Source organism: Platalea leucorodia (genome assembly GCF_965183815.1).
Source record: "Platalea leucorodia genome assembly, chromosome: 9".
NCBI lineage: Eukaryota > Metazoa > Chordata > Aves > Pelecaniformes > Threskiornithidae > Platalea > Platalea leucorodia.
Window position 1 is genome coordinate 42888048 of NC_138831.1, and position 13072 is coordinate 42901119.

A 13072-nucleotide genomic window follows, 5' to 3' on the forward strand; every position below is an offset into this window, starting at 1 on the left:
CTGGCGTCTTCGTCTTTCTCTGCCCTTTTTAATTTCTCCAATGACTTCTCATTAGAATATATAATAACAACAGCTCCTCAGAACTTTTCTTTCTCCCGGTATAGCCAAATTCAGGCTGAGATCCTTTTTCCTTACTGTGGTTATGGCGGTGCTTTGCTGGCCCTGGAAGGGTGCACAGGCATATTTAGCTTTGCGGGCCTACGTGGCGTCTGACGCCATTACCCCGTGCAAGGGAAGGTGGAAAACCTGCCTCCGAGGTGCGCGGGGCTCCCGCCTCTTGCCGTCCCCGCACGCCGGTGGGCGCGGGCGGCTCGGCCCTGCGGTGCTACCCTCTCCCCTCGGCCGGGGATGCCCAGCCGCAGAGAAAAGGATGGAGCCGGGTACCACCTCTCCGAGCAGTGGGAGCGCGGCAGCATCTTTCCCCCCCTCTCCCCATCTCCCCCAGCATCTCCCGGGGGGACGGAGAGCCAGCAAACAGCCCACTCGCAACCCCAGCCACGGGAAGCTTTTTCTCTGCAGCCTCCCCGGAGCTGTCACGGCCCGCGTGGGATCGCGGCAGCGTGGGGATCATCCCTGCGGGATGCGAACGGCCAGCGCCGGGCGAGGGGCCGGCTGGCGGCGATGCCCCGCGCCCTGTCCCGGGGTGCCGGGGGGCCCGGGGGACCCCGGCCCCGGGCACTCGCCCCACGCCAGCTGGGAAAACGTGCCGGGGAGGCTCGGCGGAGAGCGCGGTGCTTTGCGTCGCCATGGGAACGGAATGCAGATTTGCCAATTGCTTTTTTTTTTCTTTCTTTCTTTCTTTCTTTCCTTTTTTTTTTTTTTATTATTTGCCAGACATTGTAATACATATTATGGTTCAACTTCTGGGGCTTGCAGCGGAGGTGAGGGAGGGTTTGTGCTTCCAAAGAAGCCCCAGGGCCGGCGGCTGCACGCCGGAGGGGTGCACCCAGCAGCAGGACCCCTTCCCCGGGCATCCCCCTCCCCGGAGACCCCCCCCAGCTACGGACAAAAGCAACAGCCACCGCACAAGAAAAGTGATCGCATTATCACCAACTTGACCTTCCAAAGGGAGGCCGGGATCAAACCCAAAGCCGAAAAAAATAGAGAGAGAGGAAGAGAGGAGAAAAAGGAAAACATCCAAAAGCCGGGGTTTTTCGAGGTCTGACCCGCAGGCTGGGGCGGGGGAGGATTTCTTCGGGGAGGGCGCTCGCCCCCTCCGTCCTCCCAGAGCCGCGACACCCCGCAGCCTGGGGGTGAATTTCCAGGTGCCTTTAAACCGAGTGTTAAACCCCGGGTTTCTTTGGCAATGAAAGCACCCGCGCCGGGCTCGCCTCCCCTTCCCCGGCCCTCCCGCCTGCTGCCGCGGAGCCCCGGCGCTGCCGCCGCCCGGCGCGGCCCGACGGGGAGGGCGCGGAGCCGCAGCCCTTACCTGGAGCCCCGAGGGCGGCGGGTCCGGTCGCCTCTGCGCCGCCGGTCCGGCTGCGGCCGCTTCCCCCGGGCGAGCAGGTCTGGAAGTCATTTCTACTTTCGGTTATCTAGCTTTATGATGGCTCCACAACACTCATACAGCTAGATAACCAAAGACAGAAACATCCCTCCGTCGGGGATGCCGGCCATCCGTCCGTCCGTCCGTCCGCTCCAGGTGCGGGCACGGCCGGGGCAGGGCGGCCGGGAGCTGCCACCGGGAACCACACACACACACACATAAAAAAAAAAAAAAGAAAAAAAAAAAAGGGAAATAGAGAAAAAGATAAATACGAGGCGGAGAGGACGAGCCGGGGCTGAGCCCTCCGGGCGGCACCGCCGGCTGCGGGGCTGGCGCGGGGGCTCGGGGCGGGCTGCGGGGAGCCGGGCCGGGCCGGGGCGAGCGGGGCTGCGCCCACCCGCGCCCACCCGCGCCCACCCGCCGCGGCTCCGGCCCGGGCGCGCGGCGCCGCCGCTCCCGCCCCGCTGCCCAACTTCTACTCCCCTCGCCCGGTGATCGCCCCCTTTGGGAAGTGACGTCACGCCGCGCACAGCCAATCCCCGGCCCCGCATTTAAATCAGCGCCCCTTTTCCCGCGCTTTCCAACCCCGGCCCGAGCGGGAGAGGAGCGAGCGGCGGGACGGGGCGGGCGGGACGGGGCGGGCACGGCACGGCGGGGCACGGCACCGGGCGGGACCGGCCCCCCCGCACCCGCCTCCCTCCGCCCGCCGCGCCTCGCCTCCCGGCCGGGGCTGGAGGGGCTGCGCCGCCGGTCGCTCGCCTCCTCCCGCCCCGCCGGGCCCCCGCGGCAGCGCCTCCGCTGGGCCGGCAGCCCGCACCCCTGCGCGGCACGGCAGCTAACTGCCCTCTCCCTGCCCTCCGCACCGCCTGCTCTCCCCTTCCCCTCTCCCTTTCGATTCACCCCTTCCCCGGCCTTTCCTTTTCCCCCTCCTTTTCCCTTTCCCTCCATTTTCCTTCCCTTTTCCCGACCCCTTTCCTTCTGCCTTTCCCCGGTCCGCACCACGCCATGGCCCCCTCCTCCCACCTTCTCCCCCCCTCCCCAGCAGCGCCCGCCCCGTCCGGGCTTCTGCAGCCGGGGCCGCCCGAAGGGCCCCGTCCCCGCAGCCCGGCGCGGGGCCCGCCCGTCCCGGCACCCAGCCGGGGCTGGGGACGCACCCGCCGTCCCGCACCGATCCCCTCTGCTCCCCTTTCCCCCTTATTTTAATTATTTCCCCTCCAGGTTTTGCTATTTCCCGCACAGGTTCTTAACGCCATATGCCTGTAGCGACGAATCCGGCACGTACAAATAATAATATCAACAAGAATAATAATAATAAAATGCCAGGAGGAAAATATGATTATCTGGGGTGCTTATCTGACCTACTCCGCATAAAAAAAAAAAAAAAAAAAGAAATAAAAATTGTATTTCCTCGCCGCTTCTAAACATCGCCTTCCTTTAAATCCGAGGCGAGGATAAGATGTGACCTGCTGCAAAACGAGGGATCCGCGGAACGAAGCGATCGCGGCGGGAGCAGCCGCGGCTGAGCGCTGCCTGCCGGTCCTGCCGGCCCCGGCTCCCGGCCAGCTCCGCTCGGGTTATTTATTCCTTCCTCTCCTCGCCTCCCCCCTCCCCTTAAAAAAAAAAAAAATAAATAAAAATGAAATAAATAATATCTACGAGCTCAATTAGGCTAAAAGCTAAAGGATCGGCGCTGCCAGCCCCACTGCGAGCCGGCGCTGCTCCCGGCGCGCCCGGCCGCCCTGCCCGGCTCCCGGTGACCGCCGGTTCCCTTCTGCCTCCCGCCTAACGAGGAAGGAGCCCGGGGGGGCCCCGGCCGCCCCGACGGGGCTGCGGAGGGTGGGGAGGAATCTTTGCTCCCTCCCCAGCCCCTCGGTGCCTTCCCCGCGGCCCGGAGCCGCTCGGGAGGGGGCTTGGCCGGGGTTTATTTTAATCTGCCCCGGAGAGAGAAGGGGGGAAAAAATTGCGACGAACCGCATCTCCTTAATTTTCCGGCCCTGAATTTTCTCTTAATTTATCGCTGCCGCTGTTAGGGCGATCGCTGCCGGTGCGCTCCCCGGCTGGGGCGGGGGAAGGCTCCCGCCCGCCCCGCCGCCTCCCCGGGGCAGCCCGGGGCCGCGGGGCCGAGCGGACACGGGGGGCTCGCCTGGGCCGCGGCCCGGCCTCAGTTTCCCCCCCACGGGAGGAGGCCCCGTTACTCACCCGGCGGCGGGGCTCCGCCGGCAGCCTCCCCCCGCTCCCGGGGCCGGTCCGGCGGCGATGCGGCCCCGCTCCGGCCCCGCCGCAGCGGCGAAGGGGCCCGGGCGGGCAGAGCCAGCCCCGCCAAGCCGCAGCCCTGCCCGGCCGCCGCCGTGCGAGGTCTCCCGCCCGCCCTGCCGAGCCCCCGGGCCGCCGTGCCGAGCCCCCGGGCCGCCGTGCCGCTCGGGCGAGGGTGCTGCGGGCGAGGCACCGCACCCCGCCGGGCTGCTCGGGGCTGGGGACGGCGTCCCCCCTCTCCGCCGGGCAAAGGAGGCGATTTTCTTAGCAGAAATTTATATAATATTATTTTTTTTGTGCCCTGCTGCTTTTCGGCAATGCCTTGCTCTGCTCGGAGCCCTCGCCTCGATCCGCTCCGTGCAGGCAGAGCCCCAGCACCGGGGAGAAAATTGCGCCTTGCGCTTGGGGCATTTTGGTTTGTTTTTTGTTTGGTTTTTTTTTTTTTTTAGGCTTTGGGGTTTTTTTTTGTTATTTTGGTTTTTTGGGGGGTTAGGGTTGGGGGTTTTTTGGTGCAATTTTAGCAAGATTCGTACAAAATGGCTCCTTGGCACAGCGCGAAGGACCAGCGAGCAGCCTGGGAGGGATCGGCGGGGGCTGCCCGGGCTCCGGGGCTCCGGCGGCAGCTCCCGGAGGCAGCCCCCGTCCTGCCACGGGGGACCGTGGGCCCGTCCTTCCCCTGCAGGCACCCACGGGAGAAAACACCCGGCGGCTGCGGGCGGCCCGACGGGACGGGGAGGGGCGGCGGGGCCGGCGCGGCTCTGGCCATGGTGCTGCACCGCCCGCCGGCCCCGCCGCGCCCGCGGACCTTCCGCGCCCACCCGCGGGCGGCAGCGCCGCGCCGCCCGCTCCCCCTCGGGCGACCCCGGCCCCGGGCAGGGCGGGAGAGCCCCGCTGCCCGCCGCCCGCCCGGTACCGGGCCGCCCCTCAATTATTTAACGTGATCGCCCTGTAACGAGTCCGCTGCCTTCCCCTCTTCTACGTCCTGCACGTCTGACGTCACTTTTCTTTAATTAGGAGAAGTTATTTTTAGCCAACCTGGAGTAACCCCCCGCGCCTCTCCGCCTTGAGCTGCATCTTCTCTTAATTGTTTTTTTAAATTTGCTTTTTTGCCCCCCCCCCTTTTTTTTTTTTTTTTTTTGCTTTTCCTCCCACAATCGGGGCTTCGCCGGTTTCGCCCAGAAGCGGCAGCTCCCGACGGGCGTGAAGGAAGCGCGTTGCTTTGTTTAGCAATTAAAAGCCGCCTCTGAGCAAACCCCGGCGCTGAAAAGGCAAAAAGCGGCGGCGTCCCAGCCCCCGGCTGCTCTTTTTTTCTCTCCGGCCGTCGGGGGCCGGGACCCAGGCGGGGACGGTCCGGGACCCTCCTCGCTCGGCGGGGCGAGGTGCTGCCCGGCCGCGGCCGGGGGTGGAGGCACGTCGAGGGGATCCGGCCAGGTGCGGGCTCTCAGGCCACCTGCACTGCTATGATTCGGGTTTCCTTAAGGCTGAGGCCTAAAATGCGTTTCACTTCCAGGGAGATACGAGAAAAAAAAAGAAAACAAAACAAAAACCAAAGCCCAAGGAAATCAGCGTTCGCGGGAAGGGAAGGAGCAAGAGGGAAGAATGAATGGGAGAAAAAAATGGAAAAAGCAAAAAATAAAAGAAAACAAAAAAAAGAAAGAAAGAAAAATAGAAAAAATGGATGAAATAAAATAAAATATTATTTTTTAAAAGGAAAGCAAAGAAATAGAGCAAATGAAAAATAAAATAAATCCTCCAGCACCAGAAGCTGGTGGCGGATCGGGGCAGGGGCAGCGGCGGCCCCGCTGCTGCTCTCGGCGGTAAATCCGAGCAGGGGAGGGGGCTCCCCGCTGCCCCCCCCCCCCCCGCGCCGGGCGAGGCCCCGCAGCAGCCCCCACTGCACCGGGAGGAAGAACTTCCCCGGGAGCCCGGCATTTCTCCCGCGGCCTAAAGCCTGGGTGCCCCCGGGAGGCTCGGCCTCGTCCAGGCATTTTGCCCGGTGCCGCCTCTCCGGCCGGCGAGCGGGGGACGTTTAGGGGCAACCCGGCAGCCCCCCCCGGCAGCGCTCGGCCCCGGCTCCCCGCCGCCCCGTCGGGGCTCAGCCCGCCCCCGGTCCCGCTGCCGAGCGGCCACGTCCCGGGCAGCCGGGGAGCGGCTGCCGGAGCAAACGCGGCCCCGGCAGCAAAAGGTCCCCCGTGTCTCCCGCTCGTCCCCCGCCACGGGAAGGCCGGGGCCGGGGAGCGGCGTGGGGCGGTCCCGGTCCCCGTCCCGCGCGGTGCCGGCACCTGGAGGCGCCCAACTTCCCGGCGGGGACCGGCCCAACTTCGTCCCCCCTTTCCTCCCCTCCCTGCCTCCCTCCTCCCCCCCACAGCCCATCTGTGTGTCCCCCCCAAGGGCAAAGTCCCCCCGCGCCCTCCCGCCTCCCCGGGGCCGCCCCGCCGAGGCGGCGATGCCCGGCCGCGACACTCACTCTTGCAGCCGTGCCGAGGGCAGGACGGCGGTCCCCGGGAGAAGCGGGCGGCGGGGGGCTGACCCCCCCCGGCCCCGGCAGGCGGGCAGAGGGGCGGGCAGGGCTGCCCCCGGCCCAGCAGCGGCCCCCGCGGCCCCCAGCCCCGGGTGCGGGCCGGCGGGGGCGGCGGGGGCGGCTCTGCCCGGGCTCCTTGCGTCTTCCCGGCTGCTGCCGGTGCCGGCTCTGGTCGCTGGCCAGGAGCTGCCGCCGCCGGCAGGCTCTGCCCGCACTGACGTCAGCCCGGCAGCTCCTATTCACTCCAACCATGGCGGAGAGGAGGAGGAGAAGGGAGAGGGGGAGGGGAGGAGGCGGGGGGAGGGAGGGGGAGAGGAGGAGGACGGGAGGAAGGCGGCGGTGGCGGCGGGGGTTGGTGGCTGGCAGGCTCCGCCGAGCAGAAAGCGCAGCCCCTCCGCCTCACCCCTTAATTACCCCCCGGGGACGGGGCTGCGCGGGGGAGGGGGGCCGTGTCCCGTGTCCGTGTGTCCCCCCCCACGGCGGGACCCTCTCCCGCCCGCTCCCGCGGGGCCGCCGCCGCTCACCCGGGCGCCCCGTCGCATGGCCGGGCACCCCGCTCTGCCTGCCGGCCCCGGGGAGCGCTTCTCGGGCGGGGGGGAGAGCCGGGGCCGGCCCCCCCCGCAGCCCGGGGACCCCCTCGGCGGGGTCCCCGTTCCCTCGGGGAAACCCCCCACCCCGAAAGGGCTGCAGCCCTCCCCTGCCCTCAGCTGCCCCGGGCAGCTCCTTGCCACCGCCCCCCGGCCACCGCCCCCGGCTCCCCCGCCCCGGCCCGGCACGGCCCGGCCCGGCCCCGCACCACTGTCCAAATGCTGAACGGCCCCGCGGCTCCCGGGCCCGGCACGGCACGGCCCGGCCCGGCCCGGCTCGGCCCCGCACCACTGCCCAAATGCTGAACGGCCCCGCGGCTCCCGGGCCCGGCACGGCACGGCCCGGCCTGGCCCGGCTCGGCCCCGCACCACTGCCCAAATGCTGAACGGCCCCGCGGCTCCCGGGCCCGGCCCGGCACGGCCCGGCCCGGCCCGGCCCGGCCCCGCACCACTGCCCAAATGCTGAACGGCCCCGCGGCTCCCGGGCCCGGCACGGCCCGGCCCGGCCCCACACCACTGCCCAAATGCTGAACGTCCACGAGGCTCCTGGGCCCGGCCCGGCCCGGCCCGGCCCGGCCCGGCCCGGCCCGGCACGGCTCGGCCCGGCACGGCTCGGCCCGGCACGGCACGGCACGGCACGGCACGGCACGGCACGGCTCGGCACGGCACGGCTCGGCTCGGCACGGCTCGGCACGGCACGGCACGGCACGGCTCGGCTCGGCACGGCTCGGCACGGCACGGCACGGCACGGCTCGGCACGGCACGGCTCGGCACGGCACGGCTCGGCTCGGCACGGCTCGGCACGGCACGGCTCGGCACGGCACGGCTCGGCACGGCTCGGCACGGCACGGCTCGGCACGGCACGGCACGGCTCGGCACGGCTCGGCACGGCTCGGCACGGCACGGCTCGGCACGGCACGGCACGGCTCGGCACGGCTCGGCACGGCTCGGCACGGCACGGCTCGGCACGGCACGGCTCGGCACGGCACGGCTCGGCTCGGCACGGCACGGCACGGCACGGCTCGGCACGGCACGGCTCGGCACGGCTCGGCACGGCTCGGCACGGCACGGCTCGGCACGGCACGGCACGGCTCGGCACGGCTCGGCACGGCACGGCACGGCACGGCACGGCACGGCCCGGCTCGGCCCGGCTCGGCCCGGCCCGGCCCGGCCCGCCTCGGCCCGGCCCGGCCCGGCCGCAGCCGTCGAGCAGAGCCGGGCCAGCGGCTGCCCCCGAGCTGCGGCCCCGGCCCCGGCGGTGGGGGTCCCTCCTGGGGCCGGGCCGGGCCGGGCCGGGCCGGGCCACCCCCGCCCCGACGGCCGGGCCGAGCCCCGGAGCCCGCTGCGCCCCGGCGGCCGCAGCCCCGCTCCCGCGGCCGTGCCGGGCTGGAAGCGGGGCGCGGGCACGGCAGGTACCGCCGGCGCTCCCCTCCTCCGCTCCCCTCCATTTCTCTCTTCCTTATCCTCTTCCAGAATCACAGACGCGTTGCACCGCCCGCAGCCTTTGCAGCAAGGCACAAAAAAGCGCCCCCAAACCCCCCAGCACCAAGCCCCTCCCGGCACACCTTCGCTCCGCTCCCCACCTCTCCTCCTCTTCCTTCCTGCGTGTAACCTGGCTCCTATTTTTTTATCTCCGATTCACTCCACCGATGCCCCGGAGCGGCTCTGGGGAACCTCTCGCCGCCCCGATGAATACACAGGGATCCCCAGACAGGTTTTCTATGTAGGAAAAAATAAACCGATCGAGCCCGAGAGGTCTGCAACAGCCGAACACGCCGCCTCGCCTTTACATTCGGGTTTTTAAATTCCCCCGTTATTTTCCTTTTTGCATCTGCGAGTTGCCACGAAAGGAAATATAACCCCAAATGCCACCGCCAGCAGAAACCGGAGCTCGTTGCCAAATTCCGTAGTGTTTTATTTTAAAAGCAATTAAGTAACACCATTAAAAAAAAAAAAAAAAAAAGCGTCTTCTCCTCTTCCCGGGGAGTGTAAGAAATCCTTTTGCTCACCCAGAGTCGAAAACCTAATGGCATTGTCGTTAAACACGAAAAGGAGAATATTAAGAAATTGCAACACTCCCTCCCGAGCGCTCCCCCCCCAGTTTATTTGCCCTAATAATTAATTCACAAGAGCTTAACTTCGGTGTAACCCTGGCGGTCTTTTCATTAAAAAATCCCCGCGTTTCCTATTGAATTAGCTCTGCTCCATTGTCGCTGAAATGAAGACGCCAAACCAACTTTTACCCTGAGCATTTTCTCACCAGCCCAAAGAAAAGTCTCTCTCCTTTTTCTTTTCTCCGATTTTTTCTTTTTCTTTTTTTTTTTCCTTTTTTTTTTTTTTTTTTAATTCAAGCACCCAGGCGATGGACGTGTCCTGCAATTTAACTACTTTCAAATTCTTTGTTCGGGTCCCACCGGGGCTCTATTGTCACCCTATTGAGAGAGCTTATTGCCAAGTCAAGCCTGAGCGAATTGAGACACACACGGGAGGAGCCCCGGGGGCTGGGAGAGGGCTCCGCGGGCTGCTCCGCCCGGGGGGACCCCGGCCCAGCCCCGAGGGAGCGGGCAGGGGCCGCCTGCAGCCCCCGGGCCGGGAGAACCGGCACCGATTTCCCCGGGAGCCGCAGCCGCCGAAGCGGCCCCGGCCCCGCAGCGCCCGGGGATGGAGATGGGGCAGCCGCGGGCCTGGGTCCCCCCCAGGATCGGGCTCCTTTGCACCCCCAAAGCATTCCCCCCCCCCCCCCCCAGCAACACCGGCAGCTCCCGGGCTCCGGTCCCGGGGCTGCGGGCAGGAGGGGGACTTACCTCGGATGCCCGCCGTGCCGCCAGCCTCCCTCCCTCGCCGGTTCTCCCTTAATCCCGAAAAGGAGGGTCCTTCCCCCCTCCACCCCCCCAATCCATCCCACCCCCGACCCCTCCACCTCGGAGCCGGCTCCCGCCCGCCTCCCCTCGCCCTCTCCATCGCTCACTTTCGGAGCTCCGGGGCTCGTCTCCCGAGCAGCAAAATAGCGGGATGTGGGGGGATGCTTTCCCCCCCCGGCCTTTTCCTCCCCCCCCGCCCCCTCCCCAGCTTGGAAAAGAGGGTGCGAGCTGGAAAAGGGGGGTACGAGCTGCAGGGAAGGGTTATTTCAGGAGGGGAAAAAAAGAAAAAAGCTGAAAGAGCGGTGCTGGGCACGGATTCCCACGTCACCCCGTACCTATAAAAATTGCCCATTTCTCCCGTTTCTTGGCTCCCGGGGTGGGGTCGGCTGAGATACCTCTGCCTGCGGAGCGGGGGGGTAAAACCCCGTTAAAACCAGCACCCCGTTAAGAGAGGCTTCCTCCAGCCGGGAGGGGAAGGCAGAGCCGGAGGGATGCTGGAGGGTAGGGGCGGTTTCTCTGCATCCCCCCCCGGGGTGCTGTTTGGCTGCTCCTTGCTCCCCCAAAACACCCACCCGGAGCCATCCCCAGCCTCTCGATGCCGGGGGGCGATGGGGGTTTACGGGGGTCCCACGCCGGTGGCAACGGGAGGAACGCGGCGGGGCGGGGGGGGGCGGCGGCCGCCGCCCCCCCCCGCCCCGCCGCGTTCCTCCCGTTGCCACCGGCGGCCTCTCCGTCGTGCCCCGGGGGAAGAGGAAGCCCTTGACCCCTGGCCCCGGGGGCAACGGGGTTAAACAAAGTCCCACCGCCCCATTATCCCACCGACAGCATCGAGCCCCGGCAGGGAGTGGGGTCTCCAAGGAGGCTGGGGGGGGGGGGGGAGAAAGTCGCCGGGCCCCGACGGGGCGCACCGGGATGGGGATGCTTCCCCGACAGACAGACAGACAGACAAAGAGCCTAGGGTAAAAAAAAAACCAAACAACAAACTACACACCCCATCCCGATTTATGCATACCAGCCCTGCTGAAACAGCGGATTTGGGGGTTTATTTCGTGTTTGTTTGTTTGTTTTTTTATGGTGGTGATTTTTTTTTGGCCGCGCCTTGCCGAACCTCCCTGCCCGCACCCGCTGAGGTGCAGGCAGCCCCGGCCCGGTCCTGCCTGCGGGCAGAGCAGCGGGGCTTGTGGCGTCCACCCTCCCCATCGCGCTGCCGCCCGCGAGGGCTTCAGAAAAAATAAAATATATATAAAAAAAAATAAAGCGGGGAGAATAATTTCAGGGAAAATTTATTTTTTTCCGCTTGCGGGAGGAGGGAATTTTTTGGTGGGGCGGGTTTGGATTTTTTTTAAATTTATTTTTTTTGCGACCACGATAAAAATAGGTATATCAAAGACCCCAAATAAGAGGAGATCGGCGTTAACATAATGCAGCGGAGCGGAGAATAGGTCCCCTGCACCCGGCTCCTTCCCCAGAGCCACCCCGCAGCCGGGGGGTCCCCAAACACTTCCCTGCTTCGCCCCAGCGCAGCTCACGGCTCTTCCCTCCCGCCCAGAGCACCCGCAGCCCCGGAGCATCCCTCCCCGCCGGCCACGCACCCCCAGATCCCCGCCGGGCCCGCGGAGGGACCGCGAAACCTCAAGCCCCCGGTATGGGGGGGCTGAGCACAGGCATCCCCCGCGGGGCCGGTGCAGGGCTGGGGGGGTTGCACCCCGGTTTTGGAGCTCCGCCGGGGCCGGGAGAGGCGGCGGGGGGGTCACAGTGCCCGGTGCCCCCCGCCCGGTGCCCCCGCGGGGGCGCAGAGCGGGACGGGCCCGCAGCGGCCCCCGCGCCCCGACGGCCCCGGCCCCGTGGGAACCGGCCCGGCGCCACCGGCAGCGGCGGGGCCGCAGCGCCACCTGGCGGCTCGGTGGGGCACGGCACGGCTGGGCCCGGCCGCGCTCCGCGCCCTGCGGCGCCAAGGTCAGGTTGCCCGCGGCCAGGAGCCACCTTCCTGGCCAGAAGAGCCCTTACGGGGGGCGGGGAGCCTGCACCCCCCTGCCCTGAGCCCGGCACCTCCTGATCCCCGCACCCTGCACCCTGCAGCCCCTTCCCTGCACCCTACGGCCTGTCACCCTGCACCCTGCGGCTTGTTACCCTGCACCCTACAGCCTGTCACCCTGCACCCTACAGCCTGTCACCCTGCACCCTATGGCCTGTCACCCTGCACCCTGCGGCTTGTCACCCTGCACCCTACAGCCTGTCACCCTGCACCCTATGGCCTGTCACCCTGCACCCTGCGGCTTGTTACCCTGCACCCTACAGCCTGTCACCCTGCACCCTATGGCCTGTCACCCTGCACCCTATGGCCTGTCACCCTGTACCCTACAGCCTGTCACCCTGCACCCTACAGCCTGTCACCCTGTACCCTACGGCCTGTCACCCTGCACCCTACAGCCTGTCACCCTGTACCCTACAGCCTGTCACCCTGCACCCTATGGCCTGTCACCCTGCACCCTACGGCCTGTCACCCTGCACCCTATGCTCGTCTGTGGCTCTCTGGCCACTGCTCTGTCCCCGCTTGCCAGGCTGTCCCCACCCGTGCCACACACCCCAGCAGTGGGGGCTCCCGGTGGCCCCCACAGGCGTCCCATGCCCAACCCGTGCGCCCCACACGCCACCCACCCCGGCCGGGCGAGGGGACCCCGCACCCCGCTGGCTCCAAACCATCCCTCGGAGCTGGGAGGCGCGGGGCCGTGGGGGGCTCTGTGTGGAGCCCCGTAACGGCCTGACGTGAACCGAGGGGTGGCTGTGGGGAGCGGGATGGTGGCTACCGGCCCTGCCACCCCCCAGCTGGCAGCCCGGGAGCAGGATGCAGCGTGGGTCCCCGCAGGGCCAGGGTGACACCATGCCGGCCCCCGCGCTGCTGCGGGGCCGCTCCCCCCTACCGCACGCGTGTTTACAAACGTCGACCGGGCTCCGGCTCTGGTTAAAAACACGAGTAAAACGCGGGTGACCGTGGTCGACGGCAGCACCCACGGGCCGCCGCCGGTTCCCGGTGTGGGAGCAAAAAATAAACACGGCCACCAGCGGCCCCCACATCGACCGCGGCAGGACTCGAACCTGCAATCTTCTGATCCGAAGTCAGACGCCTTATCCATTAGGCCACGCGGCCGCCGTTACTGCCGCCCTCCCGCGCGCCCTACTGAACCCGCCACGGCGGACCGTACCACGTCCGCGGCGGGGGTGGCGCTGGGGGGGAGAGGCACGGGACGGGACGTCAGCGCGGCCGGAAGCTCCCCCGGGCGCCCCGGTTTGGATCCGCCCTCCGGCCCAGGCCCGGGCGGCGCGCGGCAGCGGCAGGGAGGTGCGGCGGTGCACGGCCGCGGGG